A 14151-nucleotide genomic window follows, 5' to 3' on the forward strand; every position below is an offset into this window, starting at 1 on the left:
ACAATTCACCACTTAATTCATTTGCCTGTAGTAATATCCTACATTAATTTCGAGAGTATTCAAAAAGCCAGAAACTCTACAAATCATTCAATTCAAGAAGTCTCTCATAAGATACCATATCTGCCATACTAATCAATAAGATGATCATAACTCATATTTGCCATCCTCCTCCTGTGAAGTCCATTCCAGTGTTTTTTCACACTCAGCCAGCCCTTCGGTGGGAGTAGGCTGCTGGACTAGATGAGCAGCAATGGTTTTAGTTGTTAAAGTATCTTGGGGCCGGGGAGATGGCTCAGTAGAATAAGTGCTTGCCTGGCAAGTGCAAGCGCCTGAGTTCAATCCTCGGTTCCACAAAAAAATAAAATAAAATAAAATAAAAAGTAAAGTATTCTTAATCCTTGCTGTTTAAGATTACTTCAATTTTCTGCATATGATGAATACTAAAAGTAAAGTGTTCCAGGAAGCACCTCTGAGTATCCCTTGATTTCAGATCTACTTCTGATTTTTTGTTACTTAGTAGCAGCACTGACTTTACAGGGTATTATTTAATGCCTCCCAACATGGCAACTTGTTTCTTCTCCTATGCAGCTTTGGAATGAAAATCTCAAACAAGGTGGTACTTAAGCTTTGGAATCATTGAACTATTCATTCTGTCTTTGAGACACAGTTTACTGACCTGAGAACCATGCCTTTTAAACTCATACCTAACTAGGTTGGAAGAATTCCAAATGTGAGCTCTTGAAATGAATTCTGTGTGCCGGCCCCACCCCTAGGGCCTACTGAGACAGTGATTGAGACTGGGCATGGTGTTGGGAGCCTGTAATCCCAGCTCTTGGGAGGCTATAAACAAGAGAAACACGATGAGTCCGATCTACTAGTGAGACCCTGAACACCCTGTAGACTCTTTCCTAAAAATAAAAATAAATAAATAAATAAATAAATAAATAAAGGACGGAAGGAAGGAAGAAAGGAAGGAAAAAAGAAAGAAAAAAAGAAAAAGAAAGAAGAAAGAAGAGAAAGAGAGAAAGACAAAGAAAAAAACTTTGGGCCCAAAATAGGTGTGTGGCTTTGTTCTCAGTATGGAGTATTTTTCAAGTTGACATATTTTTCTACATAACCAACATTCCCTCACTGTGCACACTTTGTGTATAAGGTATGTTCTATGAGTTGTCACCTTGGATGAATATGCAACTTTCCAAATTTGTACCCTATAAGCCTGTCTGCCAGGATGAGTGGGTAATAGCTAAGTGGACTCCATGGTTATGTCACATTTGCTTAGTTATAAATCAGCTTCTCTGATATAATATTATGGAGGACTTCATATCAAGAAGTCTTTCAATAAGCCTCAAAAGATGGTGCTGGCAGAATCTCCACGGGCAAGGAGAGCAAACCAGATTTTTGAGTGGGAGTCACTACTGAGCAGGATGAACGGGCACTACTTGAAGTTCCACATGAGTTCCCAGGTGTCTTGTATGCCTCTTCTCCAGCCTTGTCACTACAGTGTCTCTGGTCACAGCCTCGTACGTCAAACTGAACTGCTCATGCTTCCCATTTACCTATGTGATGGATGTTTTCAGATGGAAAATATTATGGCACTAAAGGAGGCCCATGATTTTTGTTCTGCCTTATGAGTCCCTTTTCTTGATTCTGTCTAGGACCTCCTAAACCAAATATTACTGGATTTCTCCTGACCAGCTAGCCCACTTACCACTTCTATGTCATAAATCCTTTTCCCTTGGGCCATTCCTCATTTACACAAAGTTAATGAAAGAGTCTGTGCAAGAAGCTCTTCTCCCCAGGAAGATTTGCACTCATCAGTGACCCTGAGGGGTACTCCATTGGGAACTTCAGCTCATAGACTTCTATTTTTGGTTGATACCAAAATATTCAAGTCACTTATATATGGAGCTCAAATTTCTTCTGCTACGAGGTCACAAAATGTACCCCAGAAGCAGTAAGTGCTAAAAGGAAATCTCCTTAGTGAAAAGGTATATTAAAAAAAATGATTAACAGAAAAAGGATTTGATGAGGAAATTTGAGAATCATAGCCTGTGTTCATTTTGGGAAACATAAAGCTCTCTGCTGAAATGTTTTTACTGCAGTCTTATGGCAAGACTGTCACTGATTCAGCATACAGTGTAGCATCCAAATATCCTTGAAAGGACCTCAATTAGCAAGTAAAATATATAAGATGATATGAGATCAATGAGTACAATTTGGATACGGACCATTACTAGATAATAGATTTAAAGTGGAAAATTAATATGGTTATGTTGAACATTGTACTTACTCTATGGAGATATATGCTGAAGTTCTTAATGGTAAAGTATCATAATATAAAAATTTAAGAAAGCTTAGGAAAAGAAAGTTAATATACATGTGTGTGCATGAGTATGTGCATGTGTAAGGAGGGACTGATAAAGCACACATATAAAATATGTCACTGATTTATGATCTTCATAACTATTCATTTAATTTTTCTCTTGATTTATCATTCTAAATAAGAAACAAATGAAAATGTACAAAATATAAAGTATGAAGTTTCAGGATAGGGAGGTTGATCTGTGTCATTTACAGGAAGAAGAGGTTCTACAGTCACACAGGGCATGACTAATGCCAACAATAGTACGTTGTACATCTCAAAGCAGCTAAAAGAAAATATGTTTAATGTTCTCACTACAAAGATAAAATAAATGTTTGAAGTGATAAAGATATTTGTTTTAAGCCTGATTTGGTCATATACATACATTAAAACATCATTTTGTGTCCAATACATGTTGTGTGTACACTTATTGCAGGCCAATTAAAAATAAGATAAATCTTTTAAAAATAAAATACAAGAAAATAATTAAAGTTTCAAAATTATCTGGCTAAATATGAGTACATAAAATTAAAAAGAGAATTAAATATCATAAAATATGTTTGAGGACATTATCCAAAAATTAGAATGCATAAGAATACAACCAAGCCATTAGTAGTAATATTGCTTTCATTTAATACAAAATGGCTTTTTATATTGCCAGGGCTTTTATTTTTACACAATATATGTGTTAAGAAATGTTTATTTTAGAAGTAGAACTTGTACTGTGACGTCATGTACCTCGGTAGTGTCCCAAATTTTCTGATCAAGAAGATTATGGGGCCAAAGAGGAAAGTGATCGATGACGTAGAGTGTGCCTAGGGAGAGTCACATGGGGAGAAGACACTCTCTCAGGCTTTCACAGAGAGCACATTGGCCAAGCATTGGCCGTGACTCATTCACATGGCTGACACTGACAAAGGTTGTACAATCTGAGGTACAGGATCTCAGAATAAATCCTGAGGGCATTTCACTGACCTTCTCAGACCAAAAAGCTACAACTCTTGTTGCACAGGTCCTGCTTTACCTTGGTCTTAACCATCCAGTAGAAAAGTATGAAGACGAAATATAGGAAGTAAAGCCATGTTGTTAGTTTGAGCTGTGGGGGACTCAGGTCAATAATTTCTGACATTGCCAGTTAAACAGAAGACCCAATGCTATTATGGGCTACTGGACTCTTTTAGAATATTTTGCTGAGTTTACACACCTATAATATTCAACAACAGAACTTAAAAAAATTGGGATATAACTATAAATGCCCATTTTGTATCTGTATTCAAAGTGGTTGGGATAGATATATAGTTGCATTCTCTTAATGAATAGAATGATTTGTTCTAATGGTGTTTGTAAGTAGGATCACAGGTCTGCATCTTGTACAGCAATTAACCACTGGAAAGAATGTATGCAGTGTATTATTTGTTGAAAAAAATAACATTTTTGGTCTACAAGCTTTGAAATACTACATAAAGATAACATATGTATGTGATAGTACAAAAAAAAGAAAGAAAACTATATCTAAATTTATAAACTTTATTTTCTCTCTATTTAACACAGAATTGTTTATCAAGTACTAACAATAATTAATAGCTCATTAATTGTATTTATTAGCTAAGTTATTTATTATGAAATGAGTAATCTTGAAATATTCTGTTAATATTTCAGTTTGGAAATTAGAGTTTATAGTCACATGTTGATTATAAACCTCTAATGTGTAGTAGAGTAGTTAGTAAATTTTGAAACATGACAAATCCTGGGTAATTATAATTATGATTTCCTTAATTTTAAAACTGGAGAAGAAAGTCCCATTCTAATTCATTTCAATTTAAGTTATCCTACTAGGGCCTGGGAGATAGGTCAGAGGCATAATCACCTATCTGGCAAGCACAAGGTCCTAAGTTCGATCACCAGCCCCAGAAAAAAAAGGTAAATTGTTTTAAATAGAATGTTTTAAAATTCTTATGTCATGCTTATGTAAGTAAATTAAATTGATATGTGTGATATTTTTTATCCAAGACTATTCAAGAAGAGTTTTTCACAATCTCATATATTTCATGTATTAATAGAAGCTAAGTCAAGTACTGGATTTAAGTAAGAGAGCTACCAGTTTTAGTAATTCTAATATATGCTGATATTAACTCTACCAGTCCAAAAGTTTAATGTGTTGAATCAAAACAAGTTATTTATCTTCCAGACTGCTCTCACATGAGATAATATGTACTGCATAGTTACTTCTGGGTAAATGCTTAGATGTTAACCTTTTGGTAGTGTTGCAAATTTTTAATGTGAAACAATAGAGTCTACACATTGTTTATGATGGTGATACATTTCATAATGCAAATTGCACTGCATCAGATTAGTATTTCACATCTATTTCTATCCAGAGAGATTTCTTTTCTGAAAGATGTGCCAGGAAGTGATATGTAACTTTCACTATTCTTTTCTAAGTTTTCAAAATCAGAGAGAAATTTATTAAGACTATTTTATTGTGTACAATGTGCTTTTTTCTTTTGCCTTATATTTTCCACCCTTGCTCAGGTTTAGGGCAACTGGACACACAATATTGAGAAGCCATGTCAATGTGGACCTTTGTTTGAAGGACCTGTGTGAAGACTTTGGTCTGCAGCAGGAGAGCTGCCTCCCAGGCTAACGTTTCACAAATATTAGCTCAAAGGCTAAAAACAAAAATATGAGGTAAATATCAGTACCCAAAATTAATGGTATGGGAGCATGTCTAAATACATTTTGAACTCAAATATCTCTAAGTAGCTAAATAGAAATTTGCATTTGTAGTTCAAATACAAATGCTCTAGACACAGTCAACATTTATAGGTCAATAGCATTCCAGTACACCAATAACAAATTTATGGAGAGGGAATCAGTATTGGGAAACAATACATTTGACAATAGGAACAAGAAAAATGAAGTAGTCAGAAATTAATCTAATCAACAAGAAGTCAACCAATAAAGTGAAATACCTCAATGTGAAAAGGCTGGTGCTCTGACAAAGGAGATTGAAGAAGATATCAGAAAATGAAGAGAAAAACCCTATGTTTCTCAAAAGTCAAAACCAATATAGTCAGAACTGCCACACTACAATTCACAAACTGTTTATAGATTTAATGCACTGTCAGTCAAAACACAAATACCATTTCTTACATAACTGGGAAAAATAATCCTAAAATTCATATGGAACCAGGAAAGACCAAGAATAACAAAAGCAATTCTGGGAAATATTGGATAGGTAGAGGGCATAATAGTCCTGGTTTCAAGTTATATTACACAGCTACATATAAAATAGAATAGGTAATACAAATGGCAAGTAAATATATGAAAAAATGCTCAACATCATTGGTTATTGGAGAAATGCAAATTAAAATATCCCTGAGATTCTATCTCACTCCAGAAAGAATTGCTATCATCAAAAAGTCAATGAATAACAAATAATTGAGTGGTTGAAAGAAAATAGCACCTTTTCTACACTGTTGGTGGGAGTGCAGACTGCTTCAACCACTATGGAAATCAATGTGGAAATTCCCCAAAAGACTAGTATTGGATGCTCATTCAACCCAGCTATTCCCCTTGTCAGTATTTTTCCAGAAAAACTGAAAACATCACACCACAGTGATTTATGTGTACCCATGCTTATAGCAACAAAATTTGCCATAGATAATTTTTGGAAGCAACCCAAATACTCATCAACTAAGGAATGGATGAATAAGTTGTAGTATTTTACACAATGAAGTACTATTCAGCTATAAAAAAGTTAAACAGGAGGCTTTAATCAGAAAATGGATGCTACTAGAGAACATACTGTTAAGTGAAATAATTAGATCCACATGTGCCAAGATTGTTTATTTCCTTAGTGTGAGAACCTGAAATAGAAAATAAAATCTGAATGGTACAGTAGGTACTGTGAAAAGGGAATGAAATTCTTCAAAAGGAAGGAATTACTGAGTTGAGGAGAGGAACAGGATAGGAAGTAGGGGAAAGAGATGTATCTATGTGTATAACCAGAATGATTTGGACAACTGTATTGTGGATTCCTGCTGGTCTGTGGAAAGAAGTTAATCCTTAATTTGTTTTGTCTTTTTAATTTTCAACTATTTTTCCTTTTACTCTTTTACTTTCTTATTTCTTTTCTTTTTTATTTCTTCCCATTTTGCATGCATATATCTGTTAATCTGAACAACTAATTTAAAGACAATACTAGGCAATAAAGAAAATACTGTGAAATTCATGTTTTTAGTGAATTTCTGTATTGTTTGTAATTTTTATGTTTCTTTTCATTAAGTAAGCATGAATAATCATGTTTATCCTCTCTCTGTCTCCTCCTCCTCATTCCTCTTCCTCTTCTTCTTCCTCTTCTTCCTCTCTCTCTCTCTCTCTCTCTCTCTCTCTCTCTCTCTCTCTCTCTCTCTGAAGCTGGGATTCCATATTCAGTTCAAGTTGGCCTTAAGCTCAGTTTGTAGCACAGGCTTGTCTCAAACTTGCAATGATCCTCCTGCCTCAGCTTCCCAAGTGCTGAGATTACAAGTTATTCCTGTTGCATTTCATATTTCTTCCTTCAATTCGGTCTGCTAGTTATCGCTTTATATTTCTTGGTGCTTTGCTTTTAGGAGTTTAAATGATGATGATGATGATTATTATTATTATTATTATTATTGTATAGTCTCTGTAGATTGAATCTTTTGTGTTCCCTGTAGCTATTGAAAAATTATCTTGAAATCTATTTTACCTATTAATAATACTATCCTCTCTATTCAGTAGTTCCTGCTTGCATGTTCTTTGTTATTTCTATTTTTCTATGCTCAATATATTATTTTTGTTAACTATTTTTCAAATTCAGTCTGGTCATCTATACAGTTCACTTGTAGTATATTCCATACATTTATTTTTAATGCAATTGCTTTAAAGGTATAATTTATGACTGTATTTTTCTATATATTGTGTAGGATTTTTTAAACTTTTTATTCAATTCTACATTTTTACATTAAATAGATATATACTACTATTTTATGAGCAGAATATATTTATTGGGGAAAGAAAGCTTCTGTCCAAAAATAGGACAGAATGGGGGCCCTGAGTGGGTGATCCCTAGGAAGCTCTCTCCCAGGGAATTTTATAGAGTAAAACCATGTGGTGAGGCTAGTCTAAAGTGGTGGAGAACATGGGAACTCACTTATGTGAACATGAGGTAGGACAAAACTATGGTCAACCACTGAAATTACAAGCAATATAACTCAGGTAAAATTGTTTAAATTCAGTACCAAATGGGAAAGAGAGTCAAGTAGCAAGTGGACATGAATGTGGGACAGGGTCTCTTCCTGTTGGGGGTTAGGTTAGTGACTCATTTGGGCTCTTTCAAGGTGACTGATACCTGCTTAGAATATCAACCATTGTTGTCCATCCCTAGGGAAGTATGTAGCTGTATTTGTTTACTCTTTTGTCTTGAAGTCTAGCCCATAGATAGTGTCTGTCTCTTCCAAGTTGCAAAGTCACCTTCTCTTCTATATTGTCCTTGACAGGGCCTGGCCCTGTCTGACTGCCTATAATATTTCTATCTAATTCAGCTGGATATAATATTCACTGCTCTGAAGAAGTAATCTGAACTGCCCTGACAGAACTGTGGGTGATGACCCACTCTGGCTTCTTCAGGCTGAAAGGAGTCATATTTGTTGATCAGCAGTCAGAGACACTCTTCAGAGGTTCTATCTAAAGGCCCTCAATAGAATCAATTTGAGAACAATTATAGTGGCTGTATTACACATCTCACTATGCATGTCTCTGCACATACACAAACATAATTGCTCTTTTGAATTACAACTTAGTAAACTTTGGAGGCACAATGTCATAACTTTACACATATGCTAACTTTTCACCCTGGGAAAAATGGCAACACTAAATAAAAAAAATGTGGGGTCTTGTGTTTGTCTTGTTCTTAAATTACAATTGAAAGACTTTCTCAACCAGCTAAGTATAGATGGGAAGAGGAGCAGGGAGAGTAAACTATAATTATTTCTAGTTTATGGAAGATAAATATATATTTATAGATTTCCCCCCATTGACTCAATAAAAATACAAGGTGTTCTAATAAATAAATAAATAAATAAATAAATAAAAATAAAGGCCCTCAATAGATACCAGGCATTTTTATCATGGTTGGGCATACATTTTTATCATGATTTGAGTCTGGAGGAGACAAAGCCCAACAATTAAACATGCATGGGTCAAATAATCACATTGACAGGATAGTTATGAATATAGTCAAAGATTTGTATCGAGTAGACAGTAATAACTTCCCATAAAAATGATAAAGATAGGGTACAAGAGATCTCAGCATCTAACATACTATTGATTTGATATCTAACATTTTTAACAGCTATTGAGACATTAGAAGGATCCAGAGTGACACCAAATTTTAAAGTTTATAATTATAAAAAGACTAGTTAGAACTTTTTGTAGGTTCATTAGCAGAGATCTCTTAAATCTGCAGTTTAATCCCTTTTTTATCTTTCACGGCCATTGGGTATCTCAAATAAACTGGCCAACTCATTACTTGGGGCACATGAAGACCTATGGAAAGCACTGAGTACTTTCCAGTTTGGTGTGGGGCCACTGGCTGGGTAACTACTGACAAATCTGCATAAGCATCTATTAAAAGTTTAACAGGCTTTCTCCACATATTGGCAGTTAACATAGGTTCCCTCAGGCTGAGAGGGGAAGACCGATGACCACCTCAATCTGAAACTTCCTCTGTCTCCATCTTGAACACTTTCTTTTTCCCCTCTCTAGCAGCTATGGGCATTCTTACTTGAAATGTCTCTTCTCTCTGTCCAGATCCAAGGAAGCAGAACTTTTTCCCTGTTTCTCACCTGGCCTTTGTTCCTGTAGACGGCTAGTATCACCATTCTCATTTTATGTCTATTAATTCCATTCTGTGTCCTTTCTTATATGAAAAACCTCAACTCAGACAAATCATTCCTGTAAACTCTTCTAACTTCTGCAACTTGTGTCAGATATCTGGGGCTCACTGAGCAAGATATAACTTTTTATTTTAAGGTCTCCTAGAGGCAGCCCTACTCAAGGAATGTGAGGGCAACTTCCTCTGTAGGGAATTTCCTGATATAGGATTAGACTGATAAGAGAAAGCATCTCTGAGGGCAATCAGACCTGCCTAAGGAACCTGAAGATAGCTTCCCCTGTAATGAGGCAGGAAACCCTGAGATGACTCAGCTCACCTGGGCTGTATGAGGTAGATATAATTATTAAGTCCTTAATATGTCTCTATAGACAAAAATCTGGTGGGTCCCAGTGAAAGGAATCTAAATTTAATCTAGTATGTTTGCTATATGCTTTACCTGTTTAATCACTTGGGGTTTGGCTTCTAAGAAATAACAAATTTCCTGAGTGATTAGAACATGGATAATCAAAGCATGAACATTTGAACTAACAGGTAAGTTAGAATTCTTTTTAAAGGAATAGCAATTATAACCCACTAGCTTTTAGACCCCTTTATTTATAGCCTAATAGTTTGCTATATATCCCTGTAGCTTTAGTTCAGAAATTAGCCAGGTAAACTTATACATTAAAATGTAATACACAGAATTTCATCATATTAAAACATTGTCCCATTCAGTGTTGTAGATGTGGCCTCCATTGTAAGCAAGGGGCACTGCCAAGGCATTTCTCCTTTTAACACTGTGGCTCTGAGTTTTATGTCACAAATACAAGACCTGGCTCTATTTATAGGCCCAAAGCTATTGGACACAGCATAGCCAGTGTTTAGAAGCTTTTACACTGACAGGATTTTATCTGTCCTTGGGTATCTGTTTTCACGAGTGAAATACCTTTTTAAGTCTTACACATGAGCAATGATATATATTACATTTGTAAAAAAATCAGTCTCAGCATCATTTTGATTAGTAAGCAACCTGAATATGTATTGTAGTATTTAGACAGGATAAAATCTCTCCAAGAAGAGAGCAAGGTTTTTAGGCATAAGCAAGAAATCTCTTAAAGTCTGTTTCTATTGAGGTGCTATGACTGAAAGGAAAGTCAGGGTTGGAGAAGGACAAAGAGACCTGTGGTAATGTCTAGCAATAGGCTGGGTTTTTTCCTTTAGTCATGATTACTTAGAACTCCTCTGTGGAGATGACAGGTAGTGATAACAGTCTGGCCAGAGGGAGGAGGCAGGCCTAGCGCCCTTCAGTCCTAATGGACCACCTGAGAATCTGAGTCTGAGCTCTGGGGCCTCCACCTCATAGTGCAGTCTCACTGCCAGTGGTTGTCTTTGCAGTCAGAGCATGGCTTGTGGGGCCTTTTAAGGCAATCCCTCTTATTCTTGCCTGGCTTCTGACATCAGTAGCAGATGAACTTCATCAGTGGATGTACCTCATTGTTGTTGAGCTCTTTTGGAGCCCAAAGTATTAGACTTAGGATCTGTTTTGAGGCTGTGACAAAGGCAGCCATTTTTGATCTCTGCTTTCTCTCCCTGGTTTTTTCCCATTTCCAATTATAGCACACTAAAAAAGCAATTTTTATTAAAGTATCAAGTTATCTAGAGCAAAAGCTATCTTTTGTAGCTCTTTTCTAATATCTAGAGTTTACTGAGTAATGAACTTATCTGTAAGAGTAATCTGTACCTCTTTTGAATTAGCATACCAGGAAGTATGTCCTACCAGTGCCTCTATTAAACATTCTAAGAAATCATAGGGGTGTTTATCTTTCTCCTGGTAAGTAGCTAAAACTTAAAATAACTAAAAGGATTGGTTTCAGTTATTTTTAAACCTTTAAGAATACACACTTGAAAGAAAATGTCTTTTCCAGTCTGCTGCCTGGCTGGCTATTAGGCCAACAGGGGTCTGAATGCTTGGGCTCCAGAGGCAACAGGTCATTCCACTGGTTGTCTACCTCTTGGCTCTTTATAAAAATATAATATTTATTTCAAAATGTAATAGCAGCTTGTAAGGCTTCCTTTTACTAGAAGTCAAAGATTGGTTTAAGATTAACATTCATAGGGCTGGCAAAATAGCTCAGCACACTAAAGTGCCTGCAAGCAAGCACAGGGGTTGGAGGTTCAATCCCCAGGCTGCCATGTTGAGCACCCTTGGGGTGCTCAGAGACAGCAATTGAAACTGGGTGTGGTGGCATGTGCCTGTAATTCTAGTGCTTGGTAAGCTTTAAACAGGTGGATCACTATGAGTCTGATCTAGTAGTGAGATCCTGAACACCCTATAGACCCATCCCTAAAAAAATACAAAAAAAAAAAAAAAAAAAAGATTAGCATTCATAAGTCTGAATAAGTCCTCTAGAGACATCAATGTACATATCAGGGTCATCTAAAGATCTTATAAGATCTGAGTTTATCTGTTTTAGGTCACAGAGAAAAAGGCACAGGAACTCTGAAAGTTCTAAATTGCTTATTTACTTCCTTAAAGGGTATTGTCCTTGAGGAGCTTGTCTAAATTCAGGTAAGGATGAGTGCAGCCTCATAGAGGCCTGGATTACAGCTGTTTTAGAAGCCCACCCTTAAAAAGGCAAATAGGGGAAACCTTACTCTCAGTAATGGTGGGTGAGTCTTGTCTCCACACTGTCTTGTCCTTAGGCTCCAAACACTAGGGAAGAGCAGCCATAGGCTCTGGGACACTGCGTGTCTAAATTGTCTGATTCTCCTGTGGCTCACATCTACATTTTAAAAATAGGCAACAGTGACTTCTTAATGCAAACAAAATCTGAACATAAGACTTTTTTTTTTTACCGTTTTCATTTCTATAGTATCATTCTAGGTATAAAACAGTGTCATAACTGATATTTTCCTCTGCATTCCATTTTGGGTCCAGGGGGTACATAGGCCATGCACATGTGAAAGAAAATGTTCAACAGCTCTTTTTCAGAGTATATGTATTAACCATCTTCCAGTGCATAATAATGTACTCTACTAAAGAAGTAAGAGACTTTGACTGTGAAATTCCCATAATCTGAAATGCAAAAAGAGAGAGCTTTGGATGTCTCCACCCTGTCTCCAATTGATTCCCCCTCAAGGTGTCCCCTGAGTAGACCACTTCAGAGCAGGTTGTTGCTCTTGGAAAAAGGAGAGACAAGATCCACCTAGCCTGTGCATCCTCTAACTGGCACACAATTTTTGTCTCCCAAGAATCTCGCAAACCGTGTGAACTGTGCACTTACTCATTGAATATTTGTAAATATGCTGCAATTGGTCTGGCAACAGTAATGTCTACAGAAGGAAGCATAACTACTGTATAAAAAGGTGTGTTGGAACCAGAGCACTTTCCCTACTGTACTGTAAAAGAGATCATCTTTGGAGTAAACAAAAGAGACAGTTGCCTGGAACAACTTTGCCCTGGGCCCTTTGGCAAAGAAATCTCCAAGATGCTTGTGTACTTCCATCTAGGCTCCAGGGCAGCCTTTCCTACAAAATCTTTGTATCTCACAGGTAAAACTTACAATTTTCATCTAGCAATCAAATTTTATATATTGGAAAAAACACATTAAAGCTGACAAAAATTTTTCTTACTCTTAGTTAACATGTAAGGCACTGGTGTAAATCATTCCGCTGATAGCAGCTGTAGACTGTAAACTATTGCAAGCTGCCTCAACCTAATTTCTGAAGGAGTGACTAACTTAAAGATTCTACTGAAAAGCTCGGGTAGAGTTCTTACCTTACTAGCAGAAAGAGGGAAAAAAAGTAAAATAGGTAGGTGGAGATCTTTCAATGGTTAAGAGCCAGTTTCCACCAAGCACATTTAGATATCTACCAGAGAGTAGCCCTGGCCATGACCCCTCAGGTGTTTTCAGTTTCTATTGGCCCACACAACCAAATATAAGTCTCCAGAAATGAATGAAGCTGTATCTCGGGTCAATGTTTCATCAGCCATTGGCTTTAATGGGGATTCACCAAAGAACAGCAGGGGGAAACTGTCTTCTGCTTTGAAGAGTGGCAGCTGCTCTAGTAGCATTTGCCAGATGACAGAGTAGCCACTGTTTGTCCAAGTTCTACAAGGGATAGTTAAAAGCCTGTACAAGATTACCTAGTACTTTACAGTAAAGTTTTAAAAGTCTATAACTTAGCTCTTATGCACTTAAATAATATCTAGACCTAGGAGAAAAGGTTGGAGATCCTCCCTCACACTAAATGTGTTTTAGTCTTAAAAGTGTGCTGCCTTTGGAGATAGCTCCTTCTGACATCACCCAGAAATCAGTTTTCTCCACTGTGTCTCAGGATTAGCCTCCTGAAGGAGACCTGCCCAAAACACTAAGCTGGGACATGGATTTGGTACCTGTCCTCTTGGATGGGCATAGTCTTTTGTCTCATCTGATCCAGAGACAGGGTATGTGTCCTTTTGTCTAAAATGACTTCCCTGTCTTTGGTGTTAACAAATGCTCACTTTTAAGGGCTTCACTTAATTGGAACAGTCTATATCATTTCCCTAATTTTACATGCCTCTAAAAATGAAAGTACAAAGAGGTAGGAAAATTAGGAATAAGGTCAAACAAAAGAAACTGAAACAGAACAGGCCTGACATTTCCTCTAGCATATTGAGTGGAATCAGAGCCAGTCTGTCCCAGTGAAACCTATTTTTCAAGTCTTTAAGAACAGTTGCCCACCTAATGTCATTTAGTTGGCAAAAGGAGTCCCTCGTTTTACATACAGACATGCATATTTTCTTAGACTGAGATGGATTTAAAAGTTCCATTTTAGACATAGGAGAACTTGTATTGTAACAAGATGTAACTCAGTTGTGCTCCAAACTTTCTGATCAAGAAGATTATGG

Source organism: Octodon degus, unplaced genomic scaffold, assembly GCF_000260255.1.
Source record: "Octodon degus isolate 3935 unplaced genomic scaffold, OctDeg1.0 scaffold00088, whole genome shotgun sequence".
In the NCBI taxonomy this organism is placed as follows: domain Eukaryota; kingdom Metazoa; phylum Chordata; class Mammalia; order Rodentia; family Octodontidae; genus Octodon; species Octodon degus.